Raw genomic sequence first — 16,350 nt, 5'->3', positions numbered from 1 at the left:
GCCTGGGTGGTGAGGATCTGAATACAAAAAACATAATACTCACTGCTCAAACTCAGCATATGTTACTTTACACAGGTTATCCCAACAAAAAGGAAAACAAATCAAATCCAGGACCACAGCAATCAAAACAAGTGATATCTGGAGTGGCTTCAAGAAATGGTGAGTCCATCTTAGAATCTCTTCTTGCAAGTGGAGAAGTAAATCAGAAATGTATAGATTAGGAGACGAGAGAGAGGGAAAAGTTGTACATTCATAACAGAAAACAGAAGAAAACCCAAAAGGGACAAAAGGCAAATATCCATGAAAATATGGGTTTACCTTTTCTTACTGGATGAATGACATTAAAATTCATAATTACTCAGGCTACTACTTCTCTTTTCTGATAAATATTCTAAGAGCCACCATACCTACATAGAGAAAAATCTAAGGAGTGCCTTCCTGGTCCCTTAGGTCTTCATGCCAAAGAAAATGCCAAACATGCCTAAACTAGGCCTTTCAAAAAAAAAGAAATTCTTAAATTTCAGTAATGATTGCCCCTCCTTCTGAGTCTATAAAGGCAAAAAAAGTCATAGGGAGGAGTTGCTATATTTAATGGGAGGCAGGAGTCATTCTCAGAAGTACCTGCCACATACAAGAAAAGTTGATCAATGAATGTTTAAACACCTTTTAACTTAAATGGGCTCATTGATTCACAGTGGCAATTATGTGAATAATAAAGTCAGCAACCATGAGTACAGAAAACTGCAAACTATAATGGAAACTATTCATGTACAAAAAATTATGCTAAGCAATAGATTTGGAAAATTCACAAAAAAAACCCAAATTCATAAAGACACAAAAATAAGATTTCTTTTTATTGTTACTTTGTTAAAGTTAATATACATATTCTAAAATACCTCAAGGGAACCCATTATCTCACCAGTGTGGTCATTCACATCCTCAACTTCTGTGATACCTATACTATATAGTCTTCATAGTATATTAACCCCCACACACTGGAGGGGAGACTTTCTACTTTTTTTGTGGGTACCAGTAAGCTATTGGGGTTGCATTTTTTTTTTTTGTTTTTAAGCAAGTGAGATGGGGGTAAAGAATTATGCTACTGGTCTGCCACTGAAACTACATGTTATTAAAGTGATATTTATCCACTTAAAAGGATCACCTGTAGTAAACTAGCTCTAGTCAACAATTAGAATCTGCAAGCAATGATACAAAAACCAAAAAACTTAAGGCCCCAGACTCAAGGAATTTGCTGCTGGGGGCGGGGGGAATGGGACAGAAGAGGAGAAATGTGCACAGAGGTCCTTTTGGTGCATATTTGTAAGATGACTTATTTTTCTAGTATTTAAAACTAGTCCATACAAATGAAATTTCTGAATGAGACGGAACCCTATCATCTCTAAAGGTTCCTTTTAGGGTCAATATTCTATTAATGGCGCAGTCAAAAGACTGATCCTGGGTCCCTCTATAATCATGTTCTGAATCAACTGAAGTAATTAGCTAGGAATTAGACAATGGGTTTGGAAGAATAAAAGCTCCTTGTGAAGATACTATCTAAGCAGTTCTTATAGAGGATGGAGAAACTTATATTGAGTCATCAGTGTTTGCCTTAAAACAAAACCCACAAAAACTCCTATACATATTAGAATTAATCTCATTTAATAATATGATTTTCTAGATGATGAAGGAAAATAAAGAAGAAAAGTAGGAAAAGGAAGAGGAAGAAGAAAAGGCTAATATTTATATAAAGCATTAAGGTTTGTAATATACTTTACATAGTTTATTTCATTTGATTCTCAAAGTAAATCTGGGAGGTAGGTGCTATTATTATCATTTCACAAATAAAAAACCTAACTTGCCCAGGGTTACACAACCAATAAGTATCTGAAGCAGGATATAAACTGAAATCCTGACCAATGCTTTTAGCACTTAGTTTCCTAATTCAATTCAATTCAACTCTAACTAGTAATTCCATTGGCTTATTAGAACAGTATCATTTATGTTTTGAAAGAGATTATATATTACATAATTACAAAAAGCATTATTATTTGCTATTCATTAAGATCTCTACAAAACCTAGAAGAAACCATGGTCTCTATCCCCTGAAGTTCTCATCAAAATCAATACAGATACAGATTCTAAAATATACTGGAAATATTATTCCCCGCTCCCCTCCATCCTGAATCTCTTAGACAGATCATGAAGAAAAAGCAAATGGGCAATACATTTTGTAGTAGAAAGATATGATAAATGAGTAAAACTGGGAGATAATTAAAAAAAAAGCCAAAATTTCAAAACTAGCACCATAATCAGCATTTTTTCTGACCTATTTTTCCTCATATCATGCAGGAAACTGCAGTCCTTGCCGTGGCTAAACACATGAAAATCCTTACAGAATGTCAGGGTGGAGACCACAAAGCTGAGGAGGAAAAAAACCAATTAAAAAGGAAACAAGGTTTGGGGGATATTGGCTTGGAAAAAGCTTCATGGATTGCCAACAGAAAAAAGTGTGGAGGTGGAAAACAAATGCAAAGAGATGTGGCAGAAACAGAGAAGAAGAACATGATCAGAATGGGAGATGAGCCCACCACCAACTCCTGGCTACAAGTCACAAAGAGATGCTGTCAAGGCGACATTTGTTAAGCAGACGAAAAAAGTTCCCTTGACAAAAGAGAAGGAGCTGACAGACCAGTCTGATAGAGTGATGGCTGGCGACAGCTGGGTGCACAGCACTCCCCTCCCCAAGACCCTCCTGGGGGTGGGGGAGAAGAAATCACAAAAGACACCAGAGAACTGGATATCTACATAATCTAAAGGCCTGATAAGGAAAAAAAAAGGAGACTACACAGGTGATGGCTAAAAGATAAGGTTTCTAAGATATCACAAATCAGCAATTACAACCAAACAAATTCTGAATCATAGAAAGGATTTACTGGCACTCACAAAAACCCTCTCGACTACATTATACTGCTCCTTTTGCATTAGTGCAGGAAATGACATGGAAGAAATACCACTTTATGTTCCTTTTATGTAGTCCATTTACTGTTAGGGGGCAGGGACGTAGAGACAAAGAGAGGGAGAGAAAGAGACAGGAATAGAGAGAGAGAGAGAGAGAGAGAGAGAGAGAGAAGAAGAAGAAGAAGAAGAAGAAGAAGAAGAAGAAGAAGAAGAAGAAGAAGAAGAAGAAGAAGAAGAAGAAGAAGAAGAAGAAGAAGAAGAAGAAGAAGAAGAAGAAGAAGAAGAAGAAGAAGAAGAAGAAGAAGAAGAAGAAGAAGAAGAAGAAGAAGAAGAAGAAGGAGAGAAAGAAAAGAATGGGGGGGGATGAGATGAGAAGAGAAAGGGACATAGAGATAGAACAGAGAGATTGGTAGGGAAAAAAGATGCATTTGACTCTATCGTTTGCTTTGATACCAGAGCTGCAATTATAAAACTAAGCTTCCAAAAATGGGAGTTTGGGGAGGGATTAAGTATGGTATTGAGAAGCATAAAGTTGTACAGCATTATCTATTATAGCCTGTAATTTCATGCAGACTATAAATATAATGCCCTATTACTGTCCACCTGTTTCAGAGCTGTACCAGCACACTGAGAGAGCTTTAGCTCTCAGATCAAAAATCGAGTTGGTAGGGTGGCTAGGTGGTGCAGTGGATAGAGCACCAGCCCTGGAGTCAGGAGTACCTGGGTTCAAATCCAGTCTCAGACACTTAATAATTACCTAGCTGTGTGGCCTTGGGCAAGCCACATGTAACCCCAATTGCCTTGCAAAATCCTAAAAAAAAAACAAAAAAACCCACAAAGGAGTTGGTGCAGTGCTTCCAATGCTACTACCTTTGGAATAATTTGTACTCCAATCCTTCCTCAACCACTTAACTGAATAATATCCCTGGGCAAGTCACTTAACTAATCTTGGTGAGCCTAAAATTTCTCATTAGGAATAGGGAGGAGGATTAGACCTGATAACCTTTGAAGTCTCCTATAATTTGTTTTCCTTTTATTCATCCAGTTGCCATAGCCACCTTTGTAGGGACCTTAACAATAAATATAGTTAGGCCTCCACTAAATTAGCACTTCCCTGATTTCCTTGTAAGTTAGAAGATAGTGAAGTAATTGTGGGGGTTAAACATGCAGAGAGAAGGTAACTTCCCAGGATTTCATTAATTTAGATCTATGAAGTTCATAGAGAATGGAAACCATGTAACTTTTTTTTTAATATAAGACTATTCCTCCAGACACATGATGTTTTGGTGATGATTACTAACTCTACCTTCCTCCTCCACTACCTTCCATGGTAGCAACAAAACGCTTCACCAACAGATGATCGTGAATTGATCTCAAAGAACCACTCTACTCACGTCCAATGGATATTGCTATTGCTGTTGTTCAATCATTTTTCAACTGTGTCCAGCTCTTCATGACTTCATTTATGATTTCCTTGGCAAAGATACTATAATGATGCCATTTCTTTTTTAGCTCATTTTTTTTTGTAGATGCAACCTTTCCCTCTCTGATTGGATGGGTCCACTGAAAGAGGGCAGTCAGACCAATAATGCCATAGTCCCTTCCATAAAGACCTCTGGACTTTCTCTACCATTCCCTGATGCCTATTAGCTCAACTTTATGTGTTGTGCCTTCCTCTCCCTCACCCCCCCACATTCCACCTCCCCCTTTGAACCTAAGTTCCTTGATATCATGGATTGTCTTACTCCTTGCATTTATATTCCTAGCATTTAGCATAAGACACATGAATAAGTGCTGATGAAATGCTTGATTACCATTGTTCCTTTATCACTCTTTTAAAACTCTTTCCCATCCTTCTCTATCTACCTTGACTTCTACTGTCTTGTCTAAACCCCATGGTTAGAGCCATGCTCCACTTCAGATCTCCCCTGCCATATGATTCATACCTCTGATTCATTTATCATACTGGAATCAGTATTATATGAATTTGCAATCTTATTTCTTCTTCTACTAGGTTATAAACTCTTCAAGATCCAAGGCAAGAACATGCTTATTGAATCTTATCATAGTGACTTGAATAAAAGCACTTACAGTATACAATGACAATTATATAAAAGCAGAACAAAATGCTTCTGTACAAGCAGAAGCCGATATACACAAACAAAATGGAAGGGCACCATTCCATCATTAGAGCAGGAATGGACTGATTCCAGCTCCTTCATTTTACAGATTCAATTGAGCATTTATAAGTGCCGCTGACTGGAAACACAAGGAGAATAATTAAGTTAATTTTGCATGTTGACATTCATTTTTCAAATACATATAGTTGTGAACATAAATTTAATTGCTTTTTTCAGGAAACTAGGAGGTATAATAAATAGAATATTGGAGTCAAGAAACCTGAGTTCCAATATAATCTCAGATACTTCTAGATACCACTAACTTTGTTCAGCCTTGGTTTCTAATCCATATTAATAGATCTACAGTAATAGCCACTACCTTAAAGGCTTGTGGTGATAATTAAAGAGCTTTATGAACCTATAAGTATTTTATAAATGCTAATTACAATTGATGTTATTATTTTTATAATTATATCTTATATTTGGAAGTTGATATTTTTAAAACATTTTATTTATTTAAGGCATAGGGGTTAAGTGATTTGCCCAAGGTCACACAGCTAGACAATTATTAAGTATCAGGTCCTCCTGACTCCAGAAGTGAAATTTTTTTCTCTAAAAAACTAGCTGTTGTGAAAAAGCTAAATACTGAAATGACCCAAATGCTCCAAAGATGAAATTTCATTCCATCACTACAAAAGACAAATTGAAGTCTATAAGAAAAGCCTAAAATATATATATGCATATATTTACATATATGTGAATAATTAAAAAGATGAAAAAGATTTCAAGAGAGCAAACTGATAAGACTTTGCTCAGATCTGAGATGGATACTCCTTCTAAACCTCATTTCTTGAGGCTTCCTTCAAGGCTCAGCTTTCAAGGACTATCTCCTGTACAAAGTCTATCAGTCTATCATTATCTTGACAAGTCCAAGAGTCCCATCTAAAAATTTACTTTGTTTTTACTTTGAATAAATTTTGAATTTGTCTATCTACATATATACTGACACAATAGAATACAAGAGAAGCAAGAGAATACAAGATCTTTGAGGCCTAGGACTTCATTTTTAAAAACTATATCTCTAGCACCTAAGCGGTGCCAGGCACATAGTTTTTTCAGAAATTATTATAAAATGAAAACTGCTAGCTATTTCTTTGTTGATATTTTTGGTTTTTAATGTTATGAATATTTTTCAACCTAAGTTCATTTTTAAAAATGAACTTTTAAATACAATGGCTTTCTAAGGATTTTTAAACTGTTAAATAGAAATTAAAATTATCTTCCTAAATGACAGTTTTCTCTCTGTCCTTAGGAAGGGTACAAGAGGAATAATTTCATATGGTAGGGATAAGCAATAGGAACTAATTCAACCTCTTTCTTTAAGTTGCTGTCTTTCCCTTTTCTTCTCCTTTAGTGCATCAGTGTACTTTTCACCTCAGTTTTTACTTAGATACATTCATTTCTTATTATTCCCTCAGACTTGCCACTACAGGAAGAAAACAAAATATAGTAATGTAAAAAAATTCAAAGATTAACAGCCTTTGCTAAGGTTCAGTTATTCTGACCTATGGCAAATGGGGGAGTATATTCTTTTGCATGATATGATTTAACTGTTCCTAACTCACAGTTTGACCCTGGAATTGTCATGGATCTCACTGTATGCCTTGCTTTTTTCATAACTCTAAAGAGTGGTCCTTGTGTATGGAAAAAAAAATTCAAAGATTAAGACTGGTAAAATATTACCCTCTGTCATTAACTAATTATAAATTCTTAGACCATCATTTCCTTTCTCTGGACCTCAATCTTTTTAATCTTGAAATGTGAGTGTTTTAGCTTAGATCATTTTTAAGATTATCTCCAACTTCAATATTCTATAAAACCTACTTCCTGCTCCTCACTGCTCTCCCACATGACTGAGATTCTCTCCACCTCAGCTTCTTTCCATACACTCATTCAACAAGCAAAACTCATTCATTTAGTAACTACAACAGACCATGGAACACTGTGCCAAAAGTGTGCTCCTGAGAGTCACTGAAGAACCAAGACATTCTCTTCATGAGTCTTTCATTTAATAATAAAGGTCTCTGGACTCAGGCAAATCTTGGAAATACTTCCAGAGACAAGAAGATAACAGGACTCTAATAAACATATCATCTTACTCATCTCTAAGACTGCATTCTGCCAAACCTACTCTGGCTTTGCCCCTCTCCCCAAGATCACAAGATGATCAAATCAGTTTTTGTCAAATAGAAGAGTTAGATTCTGTCATTACCAATCCTCATCATCATCTGTTAAAACAGTACTAAAGCTTTACTCAAGCCAAGCTTTTCTGCTCATTATTAATAGGGTTGTGGCATCTGCCAGACAGATTGGATGGTACTGAAAGTGTGAGATGGAAGGCAGAGAAAGGAAAAAGCAGCAGCATGAAAATGGTGCCAGATCTGGTTTCATTAATTACTTTACTCTATCTGTTGTGAAGTCATCCTAGAAATAACTACAGAAGAACATATCCTTACCTGCTTATAAACTGGAAAGATTCTAGCCTTTTTAAGCACATTTCCTTTTTCCAGGACTGTTAATTTTTTGTTGCCCCTAAATATCTTTTAAGTAAAAGAAGCTGAATAAGGGTCTTTTGGGTAAAGTTCACGTAACTTTATTTCACCCTCTCAAACTTTAGCCCATACAGAAGCATGTTTGGCTATAGTATGGGAAAATTCAAATACCAGCACTGTGGGTTTAATAACATGGGACATCTTAAATAACAAGTCTCAGCAAGATCTAGACTTTACCATCTCTCCACCCAATAACTCCAGCCAAGAACACTGATGCTCCTAGTTGATGCTAATGCACAGAGATAGACCAGGAATACTGAGCTTCTACAGTCTCACTAATTGGATCTTTGATTTTTATTATTGCAAACACCATTACCACTACTATGATAACATCTGGCAAGGACAAAACATCTTTCATCTCAATTTGGTATACTTCATTCTATTAAGAAAATAATTAAAGTTAAGAATGACAATATATCCCAGCTACTATACATTACTATCACCATCGTCTTTGTCATTCACTAAACATAGTTAGTGTAGAAAATCTAGCACTTGTCACTTATGAGGGAACTGAATGATACAAGGCATTACCACTTTGCAAACAGCTCATAAAAATGTGATGATTTCTTCTAAATTATGTGTTTTTAAGCTGAGATTTCAAGATAAAGATAAAAGTAACATACAAAGCCTAAAAATGGAAGGCAATATAGTACAGATAAAAAGCTACATTGGTGCCAGACATACTCAATTCAAATCCTGCCTCTGACACTTACTAGATATATGACTATGAAAGGAAATCCCTTATCCCAGTGGTATCAAACTCAAATAGAAAGGGAGTCATTAATTCATAAAGATCCTTGGGTCACATATTGACTCATTTTTTAAATTTAATGTTATTTATGTTATTGTCTATTTTATTACATATTTACCAATTACAGTTTAATCTGGTTTTCAGGGTAGTTTATTTGCCTTCCACCTTAATCCATCTGGCTCTCAGATACCTCACTTGTAAGAGGGACTACATAAATTCTTATGGCCCTTTGCTGCTCTAATCTTCTATGCATCTGCTTCTGGGTCCCCCTCCTTCCTACTTCCAGTTACTCCTTATGCAACTGGAATATACCTATTCATTTGCAGGTTGAATCCTCCATTGAGGTTAAGTTCCCCAAGGGCAATAACTATTTCTACCCTTTACTGTATCCACAGAATACAGTAGACCAGTGCCTCCAAATAAGTTGTTTAATAAATGCTTATTGAATGACTGATCGATTGTGCTATGTTTATCCTAAAGCTGTGTTTAGGTTAGGTCTAGGGCTTATATGATTCCAAGTTAGTACCAAGATAAAAACCATGCATTTGTCTTAGTCAACAAATTTAGAAAAAAGAGAAGATTCCAATCTCACATACCATCTACACTGCCTTTAATTGGATGTTCTCAAAGTCAGACACAGAATTTTATTAGGTGACATGGAATATAACTGACCAGATCACTTATTCTCTGACCTGAGGACTTAGCATTAACAGCCTAATTTGCTGTAAGTCAGTTGCATTTATTGTAGATGAGGTGAAAAGAAGATGGGTGATTTAAGTGGGTTGGTTGTTGAATCCAAAGCTGTACCAGGAGAACAAGGACTGTGAAGGAATGGTCACGTGAATTCATGCAATGTAAATATATTCAAATGTCTTGTTTATTAACTAGATCTTTTCTATAAAGCACAAGGTAATTTGAGATCAAATAAAAGATGAAATATGTACTTCTGAATATCTACTTAGGGAAAATGGAATTTTTAAACCAAGAAGAGCTCCAATACAGAGATAGCCCATTTACCACCCACCCATTATTTGGGAGCAATACATATTTCAAGGTCTTACTAACTCTTTCTCATTCTTGGAAAGAATACTTCCATATCCATCTAGGGCAGCTAGGTGGCACAGTAGATAGAGCACCAGTCCTGGAGTCAGGAGGACTCGAGTTCAAATTCGACCTCAAACACTTAATAATTGTCTAGATGTGTGACCTTGGACAAGTCACTTAATCCCATTTTGCTTTAAATAAAATTTTTTAAAAAAAACATATAACCCTTCTTTCTTTAGAGGGTGATGACAACGAGAAGTAGTATGCTCCATAAACAGAGATTTTATAATTAATTAACTAATCTCGAAGAAACATTGAAATTTAGAGTTCAAGAGGGCTTAAAATATTATCCAGTCCAGTGGATAAGGATAGGGGATATACCTGAGATTTCATTCCCAAGTAAGAAAATATCTGATAAATTCATACTGGTCAGCAATTTCTCTACAACTGCCCAGAACACTGAAAGGCTAAATGATTTATCCAGGAGCATAGAGCTAAGATGTGCCATAGGTAGAGACTTGGAAGTCTTAGCTCCTGAGCCACCTCTCTTTCTTTCATGTCATAATGCATTTCTATCTAGTCTATATCTTTTCATTTTCAAGATATGGAAACTGAATGCCAGAGAGACAAGAGATTTCTGAGGTTTTGATTCCTTATTTTGCCTTTAATTTGAAGCTCAGCATTGAGCAGAGCAAGGGTGTTAAATCTCTATTAATTTGGAGTTTTTCCCCATTGAGTTTGAAATAAGGTGACTTTATAGACAATTTTTTAATGCATTTTTTATATAGACACAGTTTGACGTGAAAAGCAAAGACTATGGATTGGGAAACCTCAGTCTGATTCATAGCTCTACCACTTACTACCTGGTGTTACCTTGCATAAGTTAGTTTGTCCCTTTCATGTCCCGATTTTCTCATCTGTCAATTGAAGGGTTAGAAATAGATTCTAAGGTCCTTTCTAGCTCTTGATCTTTGATCCTATGAACTCATTCAGTAGAGTAGAAAGAGAAAAAAGGGGAAATTAGTTTTAAAAAATCTAATGAGATAAGCATTTAGTATTTCTGGATGGAGTACTCTCAAAAAAAGGACCTCATTATTATTATTATACTATAGATCTTAATGATGTTTGTGTACGTGTGTGTGTGTGTGTGTGTGTGTGTGTGTGTGTGTGTGTGTGAGAGAGAGAGAGAGAGAGAGAGAGAGAGAGAAAATAAATGGTAAATAAATACAACCTTAGACTTGCAGCATGAAAATAGAATAGTCAAACCCTATTTCCCAGGCCTTCCCCTTGAGATACTATCTAGTTCAGTCACCAGCCTAAACCCGTCATTCCTGGAAGCAACTGAAGTAAGGTTGGCATCTTACCTAGGGAAGTACTTTCTAGCTATGGACCAAAAGGAGAAAGCATGGCGTTAGTGGAAAGATTAATGGTCTGGGAGGCAAACTTTTCAATTTCTGGTATAACTGTGGTCTTTCATTTCTGAGCCCCAACTTCCTCATTTGCTGAAAGAGAGCACTGTACTAACTCTAAATTTCCCTGAATATATACTGTTATTTGTGGGAAAACAGAACACCCCTAACGTCAGATAATAGCTGTTTCAACTTTATTAGGACCGGTGAGTTTAGAAAAAGAACAAGCACCAAAGTTCTTCCAATGAAGTAACAAAGTAACTAACTTAGATTCAGAGGGAATCTTATCTGTCAATTAGTTTAAGTTTTCCATATAAAGGAGTATCATTATGGTCCCATATGACTTTATATTGAAAAATCCTAAAGGGATATATATCACTCTACAAATAAGACTGAAATTTACTTTACTGGGCTAATAATTTCCATGACAGATTTAAGAAAATCTATCAGATTGAGGACAACATCTGAACAAAAACCAGACTAAATTATGCTACTTTTGTAGCTGTCATGTTGAACTCTTTGTGATCCCATTTGCAGATTTATTGGCAAAGATAATGGAATAGTTTGCAATTTCCTTCCCCAGCTCATTTAACAGATGAAGAAATTGAGGCATAGAGTTAAGTAACTTTCCCAGGATCACAAGCTAATAAAAGTCTGAGTTTGGATTTAAACTTAGGTCTTTTTGACTCCAATTCTGGCACTGCATTAGTGGACTTTTCAGGAATTTAATACCAGAACATAAGACTCCTATGATATGGATTAATCAGAACTTTTTTCCAATACAGTGAAACCTCTATGTTCTACCCAAGCTGAAGTCCTATGACCTAGCATAATGCATTTCACCTCTGAAAACCCAGTTTACTCATTTACAAAATGAGGGGATATTAACATTTGTATCAAAGTAAAACCATGGATCTGCATTTTAATCAACATTTGTCATAACTATTCTATTGCTGGTATTTTATTATGTTCTCATATTTAATTTGACTAAAAAATGAATGGTTTTCAGGTACTTTCTCCTCTCCACATGATTGGCCAAGGGTTCCCACAGGGAATTCACTTAACTGACTGATTGTGTTTCTATAATAAGGATATTTGCCTGGCTAAGCACGAACTGTGTCAACAAATGACTCAAATGCAATGTTTAAAACTACCAGGTGGGGATTGGCAGTCCCTAAGACTGAAGCTCCAAGGTGTCCTGTTACCAGGGGTCAGTCAAGGATCACTGGATCAGTGGATTATGGGATACCTTTCCTTAAATTTTCACTAAAAAGTCAATTGGATAACTATACAATATATTCAGATGAGGCACTCTGGAGAAGTCAGAAAGAAGTAAGAAATCCCTCAGGTGGGATAACATAGAAGAAAGAAGATAACTATATAAATTAATCAATAAAGATTAAACAGAAAAAGGACATGTTTGACCTTGTAAACTTGTTATGTCCCTCATGGAGGAAGAGTCTTTTCTTGGTCAAGATGGAAACATCTACCTAGTGCTAAGGCTGTATTTATGCTAGAAACTATTAACCAACAGTCACAACTTCAAAAGATTTAAGTAGTAACTAATTTTATTACAAGAGAAAGCAGAAGCATGCATCCTGGGTCCCCTGCTGTATAGAGTACAGTCAACGATGCAAGGCCTTGAATATTTAAAGCTTACAGCAGCAAGGGGAGGTCTCATGGGAGGAGAGAAAGGCAATCCCCATCTAAATGGGAGGGGCACGAGAAGGGAAAGGAGCAGTAGGGGAAGAAAGAGATGGAGAAAGAGGGAGAGAGAATGCTCATATGCAAGAATCCCAACTACATAGTTTTTCAGTTGATTAGTCAGGTTCCTGTGCTTCAAAGCATACACAAAGTTTTAAATAGAGTTCAGCTATCAAAAAAAAATCACTATTGATGTTCATTCAGGGGGCTTCATCTCTGGAAAATTGTACAAATCAAGAAAACAAGCTCAGGGGCCCTCTTCAGAAAGTCAGTCCTAATTTTTTTTTATCTGTACTCTGGATAACTAAAAGTGTGGCCATCCACATGCTGGAAAAAAAAGTAGCAATTGTCATTTGTAACATAAAAATGACAGCCTGTTGTAAGATTTTTTGACTTAGAAAAGCTAAGAAAGAGATGAACTGGAAGCCAAATCTCCATTTAAAGTGATAATGAATTTGTTAATTGCTGCACTTATAGGGAGCTTTTACATATTTGTTTAGAAGTGAAAAGAATGATGCTAATTCACCAAGTTGCTTTTTACCTTAGGCTTGACAAAAAACTCAAAAAGTTCCTCCCTACTTTCAGTTTTTCTAAATAAAAAATTAGCCTTTGAACCCCTTCTCAGAATAATGCATTTTAAATGACTGAAATAAAATGTATATGATAACAAAGGAAATCAATTACATTGAAATATAGCTATCAAAATATTAAAAAAAAAAGTTTACAGTTAAGAACTCCTACTTCATAGCTTCCTTGAGATGCATTGTCATATGGGGCATTTCAAGTTTGTTGGAATAAAGTAAAGTTCTGGATAAAACCAGAGAATTATTATTATTAAACAATTGAAGATCAACCACTTATTAGGCAATCAGAACATTAAAAAATTAATAGAACTGTACAAAATCCTAGCAAATTTCAATGCATGGAGTATATTACATATTAGATCTCAAGCCTTTAAATGGGGGGGGGGCCGAGGGTGGGATGGGGAGAGTAGCCAGTTTCATTCTGGGGAAACTATTAGACACTTACTTTCCACCAGAAATAAGCAGCCAGACTCTAGAAGAGGTGGTCTTCTGTACAAACACTTGGGGGCTGATAAGCCTGCTCCTGCTGCCTGTCCCTCAGCTGCCTCAGACAATGGACCATTTTCAGAAGGCTCATTAGCATTGTACAGCTGTCCCTGCACTTGACAGCACAGCCTGCCTCAGGGATCTGACAAGTACAGGTCACTTTGAAGGGAGGAAAAAGAGCTTGGAAGACAAATTTGAAAAATTGTTTCACCCTTCTGGATGTTGCCATGAGCTGACCCAGTGCTGCAAAAGGAATTGTTTTCCTTCTCAGGGTGAATCCCTGGGCCTTACAGAGAAACCTTTTGCTTGTTTACTCTTTCTGCAATCCCCCTTTCTCACTTATTTGGGAACCATAAAAATATAGAAGTCAGGGGTTAGAAAGAAAAGTAGATTATAATATGAAAGGGAAATAATTTAGACTAAGCAAAAAAAAAGGATACATAAAATATTCAATCTAAAAAAAATCCATTAATCATTTTCTGAATACGGAACCATACAAGAAACTGGAGAAGAAATACAAATTTTAGTGAGACTGAGTCTAGAGAAAAAGACAATGACAGTTGTACAAATAACTATAATATGAAACAGAATGGCAACAGTGGGTCTACGAAACAAGGTGTTTTTCTTTCCTTTTTTTCTTCCCTTCATGCCCCACCCCTAGATGACTACCACTAAATACAAATGGGTGTGTGTGTGTGTGTGTGTGTGTGTGTGTGTGTGTGTGTGTATGCATATATATGTAAAGTTATTCTAAATACGCTTCTACTATTTAACAGTTCTTATTCTTATTTTCCTTTAATTTTTCTCTGGCAGGTACAAAGGACAATCAGATGATGAGGCATCCATCAGTATTATACAATAATTCAAATACCCTATCTGTTCACCAATAAGTCATACAGTGAGTGCTTAATAAGTGTTCATTGACTGAATGGCCCAGTGAAAGATGAATTACACTTATCTTCTACAATAGAGAAATGTAGAAATGATCTGGGTCATGTCCCAAAAGTGGTACCATAAATCTAGTCATCTATCTTGAAATACAAAGGGAACAATGACCATAAAGGAAAAGTGGTATCCTTGTACTAAAAAAACAAGTAAAAACATAGAACCTAATGCTTTAGAAACACCCCTCCCTGCATTTAAAACACCTAAAAAATCTTTTTTAAAAAAATTAAATGTAGGAAGAAATCAATGAAAAAAGTATTTCTTCAGGACTTTGCTAAGTTTTGGTGATACAAACAGGAAGAAAAAAAAGGAAAAGAAGTTCCTATTCTCATGGAGGTTACACTCAAACTATAGAAGATATCACAAGAAGTAAACATTTTCCTTCCATAACCCTTTAATAAGGGTTGATAGTTCTGAAATATGCTTTAAGTTATAGCTCTTATTAACACAATCTTTTTTTATGGGCTTGCTGGAACAGTCATTTTGCTAAAAATAAATAACTATCATTTACAAAGCCCTATGCAACTTAATCTCAATTATAATAGGTGTTGGGGATATAGAAAAAAGGAAATTTAGAGATAATCTAAAAACTTCCTTTAAATCAATTGTTTTGAATCCCTTATTGTTTTTATGTTTTTCATAATAACTTGAGACAGAAAATAATGGGAAATGACATAGATTTGAAGTCAGAAAAGTGAATTCAAATCCCAGCTTTTCCATTCCTTCCTATGGCACTACACCTTCATTTCTTCATTTTGTTTTGTTTTTTTGAAGCCTAGATTAAATGATTCCTATGGTAACTTTCAGAAACAAATCTAAGATATTTCATATGCTAAGATTTACAAAGTACTTTGCTTCACAACAACCTGTGAGGCAATTCTCATTTCACAGAGGAGGGAACTGAGTCTCAATGAAGAGAAGGCTTTTGCCCAATTAAATCTGAAGTTCCTTTCTAGGTAGCTTTCAGTTTAATGTTTCTCTGTCTCCTATAGCATCTAGGACAGTGTGGGCACATAACAGACATTCAAACATGTGTTGATTGATTTGTTTCCTCCTCCATCAGAGCTGCTAATAAGGAAATATTGATTTTAGCTTCCCTCTTTACTCTTCTTATACTCATCTTTGAGGAAGAAAAAAAAAGTCTGGATTACCTATTTCACAAAAAAAAAATAATTGAATGACTCAAGCAATAGGGAGCTATAAAATGAGCTTTGTATTCAACAAGTAATTTGGAGAAAATGGAAGAACATTAACATTTGGTAATCATTTAACCAACATGCAGAACAGGGAAAAAATCATTATTTTTTTTCCAAACAGTGTCTTAATGCTCCATCCCACAGAACAAGAGGCAAAAGGCAGCAGCTTTTCATTTTTTTAAAAAAAGAAAAAGAATGTAAGCATAATCCAGCTGCATCCAACACCCAGATCTCACATTCCAACTACAATTATGGAACTTGAACTATACACAATTGGGCAGAGCAACTAAAGAATGGAGTTTTCTTCCAACAGCTGGTTCTACTACTTGCATCATTTTGTGCCAACCATCTTTTCAGATTTCTGTTCCACCCTATGTAACCATTCTCTATTACATCTTAAATTCTGTGCCAAGAGATTGTCATAGTCTAAAAACTTAAGTCAAAATTTGACAAAAATGTGCTAAAGTTTTCATAGAGCAAACCACAGAATAAAAATTAATATGAAAGCTATAAAACAGTTAACAAAGCACATTACAAAAAT

At 35.6% G+C, this 16,350-nt stretch overlaps 1 protein-coding gene across 4 annotated transcripts in view; it reads right to left on the bottom strand.

Annotated features, from left to right (window-relative positions):
- Positions 1-16,350, bottom strand: part of MGAT5 (alpha-1,6-mannosylglycoprotein 6-beta-N-acetylglucosaminyltransferase) — a 419,199-nt gene that overhangs the window by 265,845 nt on the left and 137,004 nt on the right. The window lies entirely within an intron of this gene.

This window comes from Macrotis lagotis, chromosome 1, assembly GCF_037893015.1.
Source record: "Macrotis lagotis isolate mMagLag1 chromosome 1, bilby.v1.9.chrom.fasta, whole genome shotgun sequence".
In the NCBI taxonomy this organism is placed as follows: Eukaryota; Metazoa; Chordata; class Mammalia; order Peramelemorphia; family Peramelidae; genus Macrotis; species Macrotis lagotis.
Note: the sequence above shows the minus strand (reverse complement) of the source record. Positions and strands in the feature narration are given on the sequence as shown.